This window comes from Cebus imitator, unplaced genomic scaffold (assembly GCF_001604975.1).
Source record: "Cebus imitator isolate Cc_AM_T3 unplaced genomic scaffold, Cebus_imitator-1.0 Scaffold18, whole genome shotgun sequence".
Classification (NCBI taxonomy): Eukaryota; Metazoa; Chordata; class Mammalia; order Primates; family Cebidae; genus Cebus; species Cebus imitator.
The window spans coordinates 19400299-19418941 of NW_016107333.1; the positions used below are offsets into that span (position 1 = coordinate 19400299).

Consider the following 18643-nt stretch of genomic DNA (forward strand, 5'->3'; position numbering starts at 1 on the left):
GCTGGTCTCAAATCCTGGCATCAAGTGATCCTCCCATCTCAGCCTCCCAAAATGCTGGGAATACAGGTGTCAGCCACTGCACCTAATAATTTTTTTAAATTTCGAATTAAATAGAGATGGGGTCTTGCTGTGTTGCCCAGGTTGGTCTCAAACTCTTGAGTTCAAACAATACTCCTACCTTGGCCTCCCAAAGCACTGGGATTACAGGTGTGAACTGCTGCACCCGAACTATCTGATAATTTTTAAAAATATTTATTTATTTATTTATTTGAGGTAGGGTCTCACTCTGTCACCCAGGCTGGAGAGCAGTGGCGCGATCTTGGCTCACTGCAACCTCTGCCTCCCAGGTTCAAGCCATTCTCCTGTGTCAGCCTCCCGAGTAGCTGGGATTACAGGCACCCAGCACCACACCTGGCTAATTTTTGTATTTTTAATACAGACAGGGTTTCACTGTGTTGACCAGACTGGTCTCGAACTCCTAACCTTAAGTGATCTGCCCGCCTCAGCCCCCTGACGTGCTGGGATTACAGGCCTGAGCCATTGCACCTGCCAATAATTTTTAATAAATATAGTTGAGAATCAAAAGAATTTACTGCTAATAGTAAATATTTGCTTTCATGTGTGATTAATATGCATTTTAATATTCTTTTTGTTTTTAAAGTTTAGTTTTATATTCTTATTTTTAAAGTGTTATATTCTTAGTACACAATATGTAAAAGAAGACAAAATCGCCTATAGCTCTCTCTGTTGTTTGTTTTCTCTGTAAGTGTTCCATCTTGTTTTTTTCTTTTGTAAATCGACCTTAATGTTATATTGTTCTGGCTGGGCATGGTGGCTGAAGTCTGTAATCCTAGTACTTTGAAAGTGTCAGGCTGTGGTGGGAGGATTGCTTGAGGCCAGGAGTTTGAGACCACCCTAGCCAACATAGAGAGACCCCATCCCTAGAAAAAAAATCATATTATTCTAAAACAATTCATACTCATAAAAACAAAACCAATTAAAGGTACATAGAGTAAAAAGTTAAAAACTTCCTTCTCTCCAAGGCCTTGTTCTCACACCTAAGGAGTTAACTATTGTGTTATTCCAGACAATTATTTTCTCTAATGTATTTTTTTTAATTTATAATTTTTTTTTCTTTACAAAGATGGGGTTTCACCATGATGGCCAGGCTGGTCTTGAACTCCTGACCTCAGGAGATCCACCCACCTCGGCCTCCCAAAGTGCTAGGATTATAGGCGTGAGCCACCGCGACCGGCCTCTAATGTACTTTTTTAAAAAGTGTAAGCATTTTTTTGTTAGTACAACACAAGTAATATTCTCTTTTTCTCTTTCCTTCCCTTATCCTTAGACCCCTCAAATGAAACTGCATAGAAGTAATCATAGTTACCAGTTTCATGTGGATTCTGGCTCGTAGCACTTAGACATGTGGAAATGTGGGAGAGCATTTTTGGTTATCACAGTGACTAGGTTTACTGGCTGTTGAGGGCATAGTGCTCAGGGATGCTAACAACTGTGGTATGTCCAGTAGTCTCCCAAACGACAGAGCAATGTTCCAGAACATGTGGAATGTCGCTAGCACCCCCTGCTGAGAAGCTCTGCATGCTCAATCTCTTCCATGCTGATTGCATGCACATGCACACGAACACACCCACACACCCACACACACACGGACAGTCTCATAAACAAAAGTTGAAAGACTTGTACACTGAAACTCTCATGTACCCACCGCTTAGATTCTACTATTAACATTTTGCCTTATTTGCTTTATCACATATCTATCTGGCCATCTATGCCAATTCCCATTCATCAGTAATTCATCTTTTTAAAAATGTATTTCAGAGAAAGTTGCAGAGGTGAATGTACTTCATCTCTAAACACTTTAGCATTAAATTAGTCTTTTTTTTTTTTTTTTTGAGATGGGGTCTTGCTCTGCCCCCCAGGCTGGAGTGCAGTGGCACAATCTTAGCTCACTGCAACTGGTACCTCCCGGGTTCAAGCGATTCTCTTGCCTCAGCCTCTTGAGTAGCTGGGATTACAGGCACCCGCCACCACGCCCGGATAATACTTGTATTTTTAGTACAGACAGGGTTTCACCACAGTGTCCAGGCTGGTCTCAAACTTCTGACCTCAGGTGATCCACCTGCCTTGGCCTCCCCAAAAGCTGAGATTACAGGCATGAGCCACCGCACCTGGCCTAATTTCCTTACTTTTTAACTAACTCTTCACTGTTATATTTAATGATATAGTGAAGATCCTTGTTTGTATATTGTTGCATATATTTCTAAATATTTCTGTCAAATAGACTCTAGAAATAGACTTATTAAATCCGAAAAGTACACACATTTTAATTTTGATAGATATTGGTTAACTGCGCACCAAAAACGTTGTGCCAACCTACAGTCCTCTGATAGAATATAATAGTACCAAATTTCTGGCAAGGTGTGATGGCTCAGGCGTGTAATCCCAGCACTTTAGGAGGCCCAAGGGGCAAATCACTTGAGCTCAGGAGTTATGGATAATGTGCTGAAATTCCATCTCTACAAAAAGTAAAAAAAATTAGCTGGGCATGGTGACATTCATCTGTAGTCTCAGCTGCTTAAGAGGCTGAGGTGGGAGGATTGCTTGAACCCTGGAGGCTGAGGCTGCAGTGAGCTGTGATCTCATTCCTGTAGTCCAGGCTGGATGACAGAATGAGAGACCCTGTCTCAAAAAAAAAGAAGAGTAATCATTTTTTTGTATTTCTTAGAACATTCTAAGTTTTACACAGCTAGTAAAAGAAAACTACCTATATAAAATCATTTCTCATCATTCATTTATTCATTGATTTAATAAATATTCATTGAGTACTTATTATGTTATAAGCGTTGTGCTAGGCCAAAGAGACAATCAATGAACAATTTAAAAAAATTATTTCCCCTGTAGGTATATAATCTACTAAGGGTAGACAGTCAATAAAGAAGTAGGTAAATTACTATACAATATAGTGTTAGATGATAAGTGTGATGAAAACTAAAGCAGAATTAGGAAGTAGAGAGTAATGAAATGAAAGGTTAGTTAGTGTCACCAGGAAGGGTCTCTGAGGAAGTGACTTTTTAGCACCTGTGAATGAAGTGAGGGGGAGCCACGTGAAACCCTGGGGAAAGATCATTTCAGGCAGGAGGTGCAAAGGCCATGAGATGGGAACTTGATGAAACTGAGAAACCTCCATTATGTAGTATGTTGCCTTTCCCTAATCACTACTGAGGTGAAACAACTTTTTTCCCTCCACCTCTTCATCTATAGAATGTATGAGTGTAGCAGTTTCACAGACTTCCAACCACTCCCATCCCTAAATGTTAATCAGTCTGTGGCTTCCATATGTTTAATGATTTTGAGTTAAGCTAATGGTAAGGATATTTTTTCATTCTTTTTTAAAAGTCGGGTTTATTGAGGTATTATTCACACAGAGTAAAATTCATTCTTTTAAAATGCAATGACTCTGACAAAGGTATACAGTTGTGTAACCCCCACAATCAATATAGGAAAACTATTCCACCAGACCCTCCAAAAACTTCACTTGTGTCCCTTTGAGCTCAATCTCCTTTTGCCCTCAGTCTCTGGAAATCTATTTTTTATACCTATAGGTACAAAAAGATAAGACTATAGTCTTATCTTCTCTAGAATGTCACATAAATAAAACCATACAGTGAATAGCCTTTCTTTCTTTTTTTTTTTTTGAGATGAAGTCTCACTCTGTCGCCCAGGCTGGAGTGCAGTGGCGCTATCTGGCTAACTGCAACCTCTGCCTCCCGGGTTCAAGCGATTCTCCTGCCGCAGACTCCCAGGTAGCTGGGATTACAGGCGCCTGCCACTGTGCCTGGCTAATTTTTGTATTTTTAGTATAGATGAGGTTTCACCATGTTGGCCAGGCTGGTCTCAAACTCCTGACCTCAGGTGATCTGCCCACCTTGGCCTCCCAAAGTGCTGGGATTACAGCTGTGAGCCACTGTGTCCAGCCGGGAATACATTTTTGTGCCTGTCTTAGCATAATGCTTTTACGATACATCCATGTTGTTTCACGTACCAATAGTTATTTAATCTTTACTGCTGAGTAGTTTCCAGGGTCTGGTCGTACTGATGCAGGGGCAGGCAAGCCCCACGATTGGGGCTGAGCCTGGGAGGATTCTTGGCCTCACCCAGGAAAGAATTCAAGGGTGAGCTGGTGGGTTTAAACGGCAACTTTTATTGAAGTGGCAGTGCACAGCAGCAGCAGAGGTACTGCTTCTTGCAGAGCAGGGCCACCCTGTTGGCAGTGTGCTCAGAGTAACAGCTCAGAGGCATGAATTTATATCCACCTTTAATTACATGCAAATTAAGGAGCAGATTATGCAGAAATTTCTAGGAAAAGGATAGTAACTTTTGGGTCATCAGGTTGTTGCCACAGAAAGGGATGGTTACTTCCAGGTGTTGCCATGGCAATGGTAAACTGACATGGCACACTGGTGGGTATATCTTGTGGAAAGCTGCTTCCACCCCATCCCCATTTTAGCTAGTCCTCAGTTTGGTCCAGAGTCTGAGCCCTGACTCTGGCGTCAAGTCCTACCCCCTACCTCAGTACTACAATTTGTTTATCTATTCATGAGCTGATGAACATCTGAGTTGTTTCCAGTTTATGGCTATTGTAAATAAAGCTGCTATAAACATTCATACACACATCTCTTGGTGGACATATTCTTTTTTTTTTTTTTTGGGTAAGCAATAAAGAGTAGGCTGGGTGCGGTGGCTCATGCCTGTAGTCCCAGCACTTTGGGAGGCCGACGTGAATGGATTATTTGAGGTCAGGAGTTTGAGGCCAGCCTGGCCAACATGGTGAACTCCTATCTCTACTAAAAATACAAAAATTAGCTGGGCATAGTGGCGGGTGCCTATAGTCTGAGCTACTCAGGAGGCTGAGGCAGGAGAATCACTTGAACCCAGAAGATGGAGGTTGCAGTGAGCCGAGATCGTGCCACTGCACTCCAGCATGGGTGACAGAGCGAGACTCCGTCTTTAATAATAATAATAATAAAGAGTGCAATGACTGGATTATATGGTAACTGTATGTTTAACTTGATGTGATGTTGCCAAACGTTTTTTTCCAAAGTGCCTTTACCATTGCATTCCAATCAGGTATGTAAAGGAGTTCCAGTTCCTTCATCTCTGTCGGTGTTTGATATATTAATGAGTACATAGTGACATCCACTGTAGTTTCACTCTGCATTTCCTTATAGACTAATGCAGTTGAGCATCTCTTAATGTGCATATTTGTCACCTGTACAATTTCTTTAGTACAGTGTCTGTTGAAATCCTGTCACCATTTTTTTATTGGTTGTTTTCTTATTATTGATTTCTGAGAGTTCTTTATATATTCTGAATGTAGGTCCTTTGTCATATATGTGTTTTATAAATATTACTTCTCACTTATGGCTGGTCTTTTCATTACCTTTTCTTTTTTTGAGACAGTGTCTTGTTCTGTCACAGCTGAAATGCAGTGACATAATCTCTGCTCACTGCAACCTCCGCCTCCCAGGTTCAAGCAATTCTCAGACCTCAGCCTCCTTAAGTAGCTGGGATTACAGGCATGTTCCACCATGCCCACGTAAGTTTTATATTTTTAGTAAATACAGGGTTTACCATGTTAGCCAGGTTGACCTCGAACTCCTAGCCTCAAGTGATCTGCCCACCTTGGCCTCCCAAAGTGCTGGGATTACAGGTGTGAGCCACCATACCCAGCCCAAGACAGGGCCTTGCTATATTGCTCAGGCTGATCTTGAACTCCTGGCCTCAAGTGCTCCTTCCACCACAGCCTCACAAAGCGCTGGAATTATAGATGTGAGGCACTGTGCTAGGCAATCCAGCATTTATTATTGGAAAAATTTTCCTTTTTCTGTTGAGTTGCTTGGCACCATTTTGAAAATCAACCGATCTTATATTTATCAATCTATTTATGTTCTATTGAACTTCATATCTTTCCTTACACCATTACCACACTTCCCTGATTACTGTGAGAAAGCTATCCGTGATAAACATTCTCAATTTTTGCTTATCTAAAATAACTTGGTTTTGCCTTCACTTTCAAAAGATAGTTTTCTCTAAAGTCTTCAAAGATAGTTGAAGATCTTATTCCATATTCTTCTAGCATTCATTTGCTTTTGAGAAGTCAGTACTCAGTTGTAGGTGATCTGTCTTTCTGATTGTTTTAAAAGTTTTTTTCTTTATTATGTATATGTAATATATATATATGTATATATATGTGTGTATATATATATATATATACAAGTAGTCAGTCTGAATGACCTTTGGTAACTATATAAGATACGGGTATTTCCACTCCATCCTTCACCCAAGAATATTTGTTTTCTTGTGCTGAGAACAAGAGTTGCTAATAATGTTATATGGTCTTAGATCCCTTTGAGAATCCCTGCTCAGTGTGGAATTCTCAGATTTCATTCTTCTACCTTGACCCTGACCCAAAGTCTACTTTGCTAATGGATTGCAGTGATTATATTGGAATGTTCCCATGGGACAATCTCATTTCTTACATAGCCTTGCTACTTACTGTTCCCTGTATTACCTTAACTCACTTTTAAGGGTTTTTGGGGAACTGCTGAGACCTTCCTTACAGCAGTTTAAATAAATTAAATAATCTCTTTGGGCTAAATTTTAAAACATTTGTAAGACATTTACATTTTTTCTTTTGTGAATTTCTTGAATTTTGTAATTTACCATTTTTCTCAATGTTCTATCCTTAGTATTTTCCATCTAATCACGAATGTTTCAAAAGCATGATTTCAGGCCCTCCATATAAGACACACTGGGGGTGATGGATACCCTGATTGCACTACCACTTCCGGAGCTGATGTGCGCAAGATGCCGAGGCCCCCTGTGAGCCCGGGCCAAGGTTGGGGATATGATCAACACCTCTGTGTCTGGGCCCTCCCTGCTGGTGGCCTAAGGGACCCTAGATATTGACCCTGTGTCCGGGGGCCACAGTGCTGCAGTGAGTGGCCCCATGCCTGTAGGCCTCCACACCAACACCTGGCATCATCACCTGGTACAGAGGAGCCTCGTACCCTTTTCAGTAGGGGCGGTCCTAGCCCTGGTGCTCAACCTGCTGTAGATCCAGAGGAACGTTACCCTATTCCTGGAGGAGGTGATTGCCACCATCTTTTTCTCTGCCTGGTAGGTCCTTCCCGGCTGTGGGACAGTAGCTACTGCTATTAGTTTACTGTACCCCTGTATCAACAGTCACCTTGGAGAACCCCACAAATTCAAGAGAATGGGCCAGTGTCATGCGCTGCACGGCAGCTTTTGTTGGCATTAACCACACCAGTGCCAAATTGGATTTTGCCAATGGTATCCAGCTGTCCTTGACTTTAATAGCCCTGTCTTTAGGCTTTTTGTGGATATTTGATGGTTCAAGAACTGGCCTCTGGCTTGGGATCCCCATAGCCTTTCTAGCTACTCTGATCACTCAGTTTCCGAGTGTAATGGTGTCTGTGAGTACACATCCCCAGATTTCCTCTATGTTCGTTCTTGGCTCCCATGTATGACCTTTCTCAAGGACGTCAGTGGGAAACATAGGATGACAGTTAGCTATGGGTGTTCCTGAAAAGCCACATAGTGATTTAGTCTTCAAAACCACCGATTCTGAAGAGCAAGTAAGATTTGGGAAGAAAATCTGATCGTGGATTATGACAAAGATTATCTTTTTTGTTAAATAATTTGTTTAGATTGCGCTGACTGTACAAATGATTCATGGAAAAAAATGTTCAACAGTGAAGTGGTGAAAATGACTTACCTTGAAGTCCTACCTTGACTGATTGTGCTGGTGCCTCTCTGTGCCCTGGAACATTCTGCTCAGGCTGTGTGGGTTCAGACAGTGGCAGTTTCCCGAGTATTAGATTTCATTCATGATTAAGCCAAGATGTCATGTTTCAAAGCCTTGAACTAAGACTTAATTAACAACTATCAGTTTTCTATCAGTGCCCAAAGGAGACAGGTTGATGGTGCTTAACAAAGATGGTGTAATAGGAGTAATATTTATCCAAAAGATTTTTAAAAAGTTTGTGTGGCCGGGCGTGGTAGCTCATGCCTGTAATCCTAGCACTTTGGGAGGCTGAGGCAGGTGGATCGCCTGAGGTTAGGAGTTCGAGATCAGCCTGGCCAACATGGTGAAACCTTGTCTCTACTAAAAATACAAAAATTAGCTGGGCATGGTAGCAGGTACCTGTAATCCCAGCTACTCGGGAAGCTGAGGCAGGAGAATCACTTGAAACCAGGAGGTAGAGGTTGCAGTGAGCCGAGCTTGCACCATTGCACTCCAGCCCGTGCAACAAGAGTGAAACTCTGTCTCAAAAAAAAAAAAAAAAAAAAAAGTTTGAGAAGAAGAAGAAGGCATGGGAGGAGGGAAGCAGCAGCAGTCAGTATAGAAAGGTCACGTTCTCTGTAGGGTCGCGGAGTGCCACACTTCACAGTGTCTTGCGTTCATGCTGCAGTGATGTGCTAACAGTCACACGTGTGTATCACCAGTGAGTCAACTGTGCTTGTCATTCCACCCATGGAAGTTTGCATAGACAATCTTACTGAGCAAAAGGCAATGAAAAGTCATGGCTCTACACTTTGATGTACTGGAATTTTCACCTCAGCTTATGAAGTTTATTTCTAAATCCATAATCATCTAAGAATGAATACCTGTCTGCCATGTATTTCAATCTTAGTGAGCCAAAGTGGTTTGTTTCTTTGTTACTCGAGAACGGAGATGACTGTTTTTTTCCACAGCCCTATGGAATTTGCAATCTGTGATTGCCTTGTAAAAAGGAAAGTGCATATGTCACTGCATTAAATGTGGTGTTTTAAATATTCCATTATATTGGTGAGTACAATTTATGGCGTAGACCATACTAGACCTAATTTGCAAGTAATGGATTTTTATTTTAAAGTTTTAGTAGACATGGGGTTTCACTGTGTTAGCCAGGATGGTCTTGATCTCCTGACCTCACAATCTGCCTGTCTCCGCCTCCCAAAGTGCTGGGATTACAGGAGTGAGCCACCGTGCCTGGCCGCAAGTATTGGATCTTAAACCTAAGTGCAATGTGTATGAAAACCAATCTGAGCTTTGTAACTCTTAAATATTTATTATTTTTTTAATGTGTGAGATGTTCAAGAGAAGCGTTCTCCGTTACTTTCAGTGTTGCATGAAGGAAACTTGGCAATGATTTATTTCAGTTGTGAAGTTCCTTTCATGTTATACCCTCCACAGAACCCTCGACCTTTGAAGTACTCCAGTTTTGTGGGTTTGTTAGTGTATACCTACAAATTTGCCTTTTTGTATTTTGCAATTTACATGTTTTTGGTTTGTTTTAAAATCTGAAAAAGTGGCTTGATTTTAAAAACTCTTTTTTTTTTTTTTTTTAAGATGGCGTCTTGCTCTGTTGCCCAGGCTGGAGTTCAGTGGTGTGATCTGAGTTCACTGCAACCTCTGCCTCACAGTTCAAGCAATTCTCCTGCCTCAACCTCTCAAGTAGCTGGGACAACAGGCGCACACCGCCACATCCAGCTAATTTTTTGTGTTTTACTAGAAACGAGGTTTCACTGTGTTGCCCAGGCTGGTTGCAAACTACTGAGCTCACGCAATCTGCCCACCTTGGCCTCCAAAGTGCTGGAATTACAGGCGTGAGTCACAGCGCCCAGCCAAAAACTCATTTTTTAAATAGAATTCACCAGTCAGCAGAATAAAAACTTAGACTCTAAGTTGCCTATGAGTGTTATCTATGTATTTGGTTTCACATATGTGATGATCCATTTTGGGATTTTTTGCTTTGTTTCAAGGGATAGTAAATTTTAGTTTCCTAAAGCTAATTTGTTTTAGAGAAAATTTGTTTTAAAAAATAGGATCATTCTGAACTTTGGATTGATCCCTTATAAATTTTCTGAAAATGAAAACAAATATTAGTTACGTGAAAAAAATTTCCAATGAACATGTCAGGATTTTATGAAAAACCAGGTTATTAGGTGAAGGCAGTAAGTGAATCTTTAAAACATACTCGATCATGCACAAACAATGTCTTTTTCTCTTAAACTGGAAGTAAATCTATATCTATTAGAAATAATGTAGCCAAAAAAATGTAAATTTGGCCAGGCATGGTGGCTTACACTTGTAATCCCAGCACTCAAGGCAGGTGGATCACCTGAGGTCAGGAGTTCGAGACCAGCTTGGCCAACATTGTGAAACCCTGTCTCTACTAAAAATACAAAAATTAGCTGGGTGTGGTGGCATGCATCTGTAATCTCAGCTACTCAGGAGGCTGAGGCAGGAGAATCACTTGAACCCAAGAGGCAGAGGTTGCAGTGAGCTGAGATTGTGCCACTGCATTCCAGCGTAGGTGACACAGCAAGACTCCATCTCAAAAAAAAAAAAAAAAAAAGAAAATCCAAAACCAATTAACACTTTTTTCGAAGAATGACAAATTTAGATTCTATTTTAAAAATTTGTTTTTGTTTTTGTGGCTTGTTTTGAGACAGGGTCTCACTCTGTCACCCAAGCTGGGATGCAGTGGTTTGATCTCAGCTCATTGCAACCTCTGCCTTCTGGGCTCCAGTGAGTGATTCTCCCACCTCAGCCTCTCAGATAGCTGGGAATACAGGCATGTACCTCCATTCCTGGCTAATTTCTGGGTTTGTTGATGTTGTTTTGTTTTTTGTTTTTGTAGAGATGGGGTCTCACCATGTCACCCAGGCTGGTCTCAAACTCTTGGGCTCAAGAGATCTGCCCACCTTGGCTTCCAAAAATACCTGGCTTATAGGCATGAGCTACCACACCCAGGTCTGAAAAAATATTTGAAACTAATATATGTGAAGCATGTGATGTACCTATTATTAAATTAAACACTAAAAGTCAAAGACAAACAACACATGGAATGTTTCAGGACTCCAAATCTCAGTGTCAGCTCAGCCTGTGTTGAATGGCCTTTGAATGCCTCTGGGTATTCCTCTTTCCCAAGCGCCCAGCCACCTCAGTAAATTACTGGTCTTTTTAATAAAGGACTGAGAATGATTACAAAATATACTCAAGATGATGTTCTTCCTCGTGGTGACCTGGCCACCTCTTCAGTTCACCAGTACCAGGTCTGAAAATTGAGTTAGGTTCAACAACAGGGCAAGAGATCTTGATTTCCTTTTGGGTGACCACTCTAATTTTGTCAAATGCAGTTTATTAACCTTTATACACCTACCGCTAAGCCCAGGGACTAACACATAGTAAGTACTCAAAAATATTTGTCCAATAAATGAATGATGCTTGGAATTTCAGCAACATAAAAGTTTAGGGTGGTGTACAAAACCTCAATCCATCAGTGATTATTGAAAAGTTTATTCTTTCATTAAGTATCCTACTCGAACTACAGGGAAAACATAGAGACCTACAGACAAACATCAAAAACATAGTCTCTGGAATCAATCAGTGTGATTTGATACCAAGTCTCTTCATCCTTTCTAAGTCTCAGTTTTGTCATCTGTATAATGGGCATAATAATAACTTGCAAGGTTGCTGTGTGGATCAAATGAGATGATACACATAAAGATGTCAGCATGGTGCCTGACACATAGTAAGTGTTATAAGGTTAACATTTTATTTATTTATTCATTTTTATTATTTTATTATCTTTTGAGACCGTGTTCCTCCATTACCCAGGCTGAAGTGCAGCGGCATGATCTCAGCTCACTGTAATCCCTGCCTCCTGGGTTCAAGCAATTCTCTTGCCTCAGCCTCCTACGTAACTGGGATCACAGGCGTGCACCCTCATACCCAGCAAAATTTTTTTTTGAGATGGAATCTCACTCTGTTGCGTAGGCTGGACTGGCATGATCTTGGCTCACTGCAACCTCCGCCTCCCAGGTTCAGGTGATTCTCCTCCCTCGGCTTCCCTAGTAGCTGGGATTACAGGTGTGCATCACCATGCTTGGGTAATTTTTTTTTCTTTAACCTGCTATTACTTTTACAATATTTTTTGTATTTTTAGGAGAGATGGGATTTCACCATGTTGGCCAGGATGGTTTCGAACTCCTGACCTCAAGTGATCCACCTGCCTCAGCCTCCCAAGGTGCTGGGATTACAGGTGTGAACCACCATGCCTGGCCAATTTTTTTTTTTTGTATTTTTAGTAGAGACAGGTTTTGCTGTCTTGGCCAGGCTGGTCTCGAGCTCCTGACTTTAAGTGATCCACTTGCCTCAGTCTCCCAAAATGCTGAGGTTATAGGTGTTAGCCACCACACCTGGCATAAGGTTAAAAATTTAAGTACCGCCGGGCGTAGTGGCTCATGCCTGTAATCTCAGCACTTTTGGAGGCTAAGGCAGGCATATCACCTGAGGTCAGGAGTTCAAGACCAGCCTGGACAACATGGTGAAACCCTGTCTCTACTAAAAGTACAAAAATGAGCTGGGTATGGTAGTGTGCACCTATAGTCCTAGCTACTTGGGAGGCTGAGTCAGGAAAATAGCTTGAACCTGGGAGGCAGAGGTTGCAGTGAGCTGAGATTGTGCCATTGCACTTTAGCCTGGGCAAGAAGAGCAAAACTATTAAAAAAAATTTAAATACCACAACTCACATATGCCACAATGGTTACTCCTTTGTCTTTGTTTATAATTATCTAAACATTCTCACTAAACTCCACCCCATTTGGTTGGAAGGAGGAGGGAAGCAGAGAAGTAGGATGCCACAGGAGTTAAACTTGTCAAATAAGGGTCCCTTAGTCTTTGCAAGATGGTTAAGACCATCTCTTGCTGGGTAAATATTAAATAATCTAATATTTAACTCCACATCAGAGCCATTTTTTCCTTCTTGTTCTTACTTTTCAAGGTGTCAGGGTTCCATGGGCAAGTTATGTGCCCTCTTGGCAGGAAGAGGGAGCCCTTTTATCCATAAATGAGTCTCTCCATAGGCTTTGGAATCCTTGTGAGTCTCAAGGGTTTTGCTCAACTTCATATTGATATCCTGGTTATGCTCCACCACTGGGACACTGGGGACATTTGCTGCTGGAGTGTGGGGTATGGCTGTTGGTCAGTCCTGTTTGTTGGTGTATATTAATCTATTCTCACACTGCTAATAAAGAGGTGCCTGAGACTGGGTAATTTATAAAGGAAAGAAGTTTAATTGACTCAGTTCCATGAGGCTGGAGAGGCCCCATAAACATGGTGGAAAGCGAATGAGAAGCAAAGCCATGTCTTACATGGTGACAGGCAAGAGAGCTTGTGCAGGGGAACTGCCCTTTATAAAACCATGAGATCTCAAAAGACTTATCAGTACCACAAGAACAGTATAGGGGAAAGCACCACATGATTCAATTATCTTCACCTGTCCCTGCTCTTGACACATGGAGATTATTACAATTCAAGGTGAGATTTGGGCGAAGATACAGCCAAACCATATCAGTTGTGGTAGGACCCATTGATCTACAAATATGACTTGACCTCACCTTTGCATCCCTTCAAGACTCATCCACTGTCTCCTTCAGACATGTGGCAGAGGTTATCAGGTCCCTGTCTTCCCACTTCCTCATGGTGACCCCATGGCAGGTCACACTCAATTACTTTCCACTTCCCCAAAAGCAATGCTGAAGAGGGGGCGTTTGACTCTCTTCCAAGATATCAAGGGAGGTCTGCACTGTCTAGTTAGGCTGCACGGTAGCCCTACATGCACTTGGCAGTGGTGTTCTCTCCATTTCAAAACAAGAAGTCAGGCTAAATCTCCCTTTACGTGTGTTTTCTCTCCTCAACACAAACTGGGGTTTCCCTTTTCTAATCAGCTACTGATGCAGGATTTTTTACTCCTTAGCACAGCTAGGTCTGGGTTCTCATCTCCCGACCAGGAAGAATTAGGTATGCAACACTTGAAGAGTGAGTGGAGTCGAATTAATTAAGTGAAAGAAAAGCTCTCAACAAAAAGAGGGGAACTGAAAGCAGGTTACTTGTTTCCCCCTTCACAGTTGAATACCAGGGCTTAAGGCATGAATTTCTGGTGGCTCCACCCTGTCCTTCCAGTGCTCATGCAGGCCCTTGGACTGCCAGCTCCATATTGATTTATTTCCCTTACTGTGCATGTGTTAAGGAACGGAATTTTCCACTTCAGTCATGTTTAGGCAAGCCCCCTGTGCAAGTTCCCTTATCTGCACAAAACATCTGGTGTAAGCACTTGTGGGGCAGGTCAAAGGTTCTCTGGGGACCCTTCCCTTACTGTCTGCCTAAACCAAGCTGGATAACTCCTACCACTACAACCCCTTGAGTTTCAACAGGAAGAAGGAGTTATGTGTAAATCAAGGGTCTTGATGTCTAATCTCTTTCTCCACATCCTCCATACCCTGCACCACTAGATCAGAGGAAGGTTTCCCTCTGGGTTGACGTCCCTTTTAGAAATGTTTTCTTCTTCGTTAACCTAAAGCTAATTCTTCACTTTCTTTTCCCTGAGGCAAAAAGCATCTCCCAGTCTTAAAGTAAGGAATGTTTGCAAGAGCAGGAAAAAGATTATAGAGAAAAACTATTGGGGAGGTATAACATTTATATCACCCTTTAACCAGCAAATTTGAGTGTCCTTCTGCCCTCTCTTCTATTTTTAGATTAAGTATACGAAACAAGAGTACATGTTTTTACATAGCTCAGATATAATATGATATTGTCTGGCTGTGTCCCCACCCAAATCTCATCTTGAACTATAGTTCCCATAATCCTCATGTGTCATGGGAGGGACCGAGTACGAGGTAGTTGAATCAGGGAGATGGTTACCTCCTTGCTATTCTTGTGATAGTGAGTTCTCACCAGATCTGATGGTTTTAAGGGGCATCCCCCCAACACTGCCTTCACTCTGCATGTCTCCTTACTGCCACCGTGTGAAGGAGGACATGTTTGTTTCCCCTTCTGCCATGATTGTTAAGTTTCCTGAGGCCTCCTCAGCTCTGTGGAACTGAGTCAATTAAGCCTCTTTCCTTTATAAATTACCCAGTCTCAGGTATGTCCTTACAGCAGCATGAGAACTAACACATAATGTTTAAATTTTGATCATGAAACATTAGAACTCAATACATATTAATGATGATGTAATAATGAGAGTTGAGCAAAAACACAGAAAACTGTACTTGATAGGAATCTAAATGCATTCTGCCACGAAGACCTGCTTATAAAAAATAAAAAAAAAAGTAATCATCAGAATACTTATGCTTCAGATTTCGGTCTGCTGATAAGCCAATCTGAAATAAAGCTTTTCTTATTTTATTTCTTTTTTTTTCCCCATAAAGATGGAGTCTTGCTCTGTCATCCAGACTGGAGCGTAGTGGCATGATCTCAGCTCACTACAATCTCTGCCTCCCAGGTTCAAGTGGTTCTCCTGCCTCAACCTTCTGATAGCTGGGACTACAGGTACACAACACCATGCATGACTAATTTTTTTTATTTTTATTAGGGGTTTCACCCGTTGGTTAGGCTGGTCTTGAACTCCTGACTTCAAGTGATATGCCCTGTTCAGCTTCCCAAAGTGCTGGGATTACAGGTGTGAGCCACTGTGCCCGGCCTCTGACTTTAATTATTTAACCAAAGAAATGTGAGGACAGTGCTTGCTTCGGCAGCACATATACTAAAATTGGAACAATACAGAGAAGATTAGCAAAATATATTTTAAAAAAAAAGAAAAGAAATGTAAGGACAAAGGTCCTGGATGAGACCATAAAAGCTGGATTATGATCATTATGTTGGAGACTGCCACTAAATAGCATGTGAGTATGCACATGTTACCTCTCCGGTTTTACAGTTTCCTCTTGCGTAAATCCAAGACATTAGACCAGATGACCTCTAAGGAACTTTTCGGTAGATCTATGATTTTTCCTGAAATGACCAGAGGGCTCATTGTCCATAAATGTGTCAGCAAGCTGAGTTATTCATCGAGTCACATGTTAACCTCTCACTGGAATTGCAATGCTTTACAGTGCTATTATGTAATTCTCCAGCCCCTTAGAATTGGGGTCATTATAATTGGCCAGAATGGAAAGAACTCCTGAATGTTATATCCGCTCTAAGCACAGGCACATGAATTACACAGCTGAGACTGGTAAACTTGAAATTTTCTGAGAAATAAACACATTTTTGTTGCTATTAATTCCTTCCTCTTCCTCCTCTTGCTCATCACTTACTTCTGCTATGTCTTCATATTCTCTCTCAGAAAGCATTCTGTCCTAACCCCCAAATGTATCTTTCCATTGTGTCTTCTTGTGCTTCTCCACCTATTTTCTTGGAATAGAAATCTGGACCTACTGCTTTACTTTTCAATTCCATGCAATCCAGCTTCTATTTGTACCACTCTCCTGAAATTCCTACAGAGACTGCCAGTGACTGGTTATCTGCCCAAACCAATCTCTTCTTTTCCCCTTTGTGCTTGATTTCACTGCAGCATTTGCTCCTTGGTGATCTCACATATAACAATCCCTTTCCACTGATGTTTCCCAAGTCAATTTTCAACTACCTAGCAGTTGTCTTCACCCAGGTGTCCTACAGACACCTCAAACTGTTGGATGTCTAAAACCAAATTCATAATACTTCAGACTTCTTCTATTCCCTGGCTCAATTAATGATTAACATTCAGTGAGCCACTGGGCACAATGGCTCATGCCTGTAATCCCAGCACTTTGGGAGGCCAAGGCAGGCGGATCATGAGGTCAGGAGATCAAAACCATTCTGGCTAACACGGTGAAACCCCGTCTCTATTAAAAATACAAAAAATTAGCTGGGAGTCATGGCAAATGCCTGTAGTCCCAGCTACTCAGGAGGCTGAGGCAGGAGAATCACTTGAACTTGAAAGGTGGAGGTTGCAGTGAGCCGAGATCTTGCCACTGCACTCCAGCCTGGGCGACAGAGCAAGACTCCGTCTCAAAAAATAAAAAAAATTCACTGAGCCTTTAAAAAAAATTTTTCTTTCTTTCTTTATTCTTCTTTTTTTTTTTCTTTTGGAGACAATCTCACTCTGTCACCTAGGCTGGAGTGCAGTGGTGCCATCTTGGCTCACTGCAACCTCCGCCTCCCGGGTTCAATCAATTCTCATGCCTCAGTCTCCCGTGTAGCTGAGATTACAGATGTGCACTACCACGCTGGCCTAATTTTTATATTTTTAGTGGAGACAGAGTTTCACAATGTTGACCAGACTGGTCTCAAACTCCTGGCCTCAAGTGATCTGCCTGCCTCAGCCTCCCAAAGTGTTGGGTGTACTGGCACTAGACACCATGCCCAGTCCATTGAGCTTTTCAGACTAGAACCAATTTCTCTTCTTCTTCAGCTCTTCTATCTCTCTTATTCTGCTCATCCAATTGGCCGGCAATTCCTTTTTCTCCATCCACAATCTACTGCCTTAAATTAGGTTTTTAGCATTTCTTAAAAGGACCCTCCTGATGTTAGTCACTAATACTATCTCTAGTCCAATCTACTCAAGGGTTGCTGGAGTTATCACCACAAAAAATAAACTTGATGATGGCACCACCCCTACTCATGAGCTCTCCTTACTGTTCTCAGGGCAAAATCCAATCTCCTTAGCATGTTATACAAAGCCCTTTACAACGTCATCACCAGCAATTTCCCTAACCTCATCCTCATGTGTTCCAGTCACACTGGACCACTTATTATCCTCTAGACAAATCAAGTTCATTTGAACACCATGACCTTAATTTCAGGCACTGAGTGTTTTCTCTCTATACCCTTAATCACAAAGTATGAGGACAAATTGTACATCCTCAATCAATGTTTGAATGAATTAATCATGGATCCTGGATGGTGGTTTCTCAAGAAGATATAATTATTATGTGTGTATATACCTATATATACATATAGATAGATAGATAGATAGATGTATTTCTTTTTTTTTTTTTTTTTTTTTAGGCAGAGTCGTCTCGCTCTGTCACCCAGGCTGGAGTGCAGTGGCATATTGGCTCATTGCAACCTCCGCCTCCCAGATTCAAGCAATTCTTCGCCTCAACCTCCTGAGTAGCTGGGACTACAGGCAAGCACCACCACACCCAAATAATTTTTATATTTTGTATTAAGGATATTGGCCAGGTTGGTCTCGAACTCCTGACCTTGTGATACACCCGCCTCAGCCTCCCAAAGTGCTGGGATTACAGGCATGAGCCACTGCACCTGGCAAGATATTAATTATTAAGTAAAAGAATTATGAAAGAAACCCCTCCCTCAAAAGACTCCCTCTCCCTTTTTCTTTGAGTAGGGAAGCAAACAATTACTTCTGAACTTTTTGTCATTATCGTAGCCACTTTCAAATCTTGTCCAATTCATGTCAGACTATAAGAAGAAAAACCACTGGCTGGGCGCGGTGGCTCAAGCCTGTAATCCCAGCACTTTGGGAGGCCAAGGCGGGTGGATCACGAGGTCAAGAGATCGAGACCATCCTGGTCAACAAGGTGAAACCTCGTCTCTACTAAAAGTACAAAAATTAGCTGGGCATGATGGTGCATGCCTGTAGTTCCAGCTACTCGGGAGGCTGAGGCCGGAGAATTGCCTGAACCCAGGAGGCGGAGGTTGCGGTGAGCCGAGATCATGCCATTGTACTCCAGCCTGGGCAACAACAGCAAAACTCCGTCTCAA

General features: G+C 41.8%; 2 pseudogenes; both read left to right on the forward strand.

Moving 5' to 3' along the window:
* Window positions 1–6310: 6310 nt before the first annotated feature.
* Window positions 6311–18643, forward strand: part of LOC108291292 — a 26455-nt pseudogene continuing 14122 nt past the window's right edge.
* Window positions 15615–15670, forward strand: LOC119469377 (annotated as a pseudogene).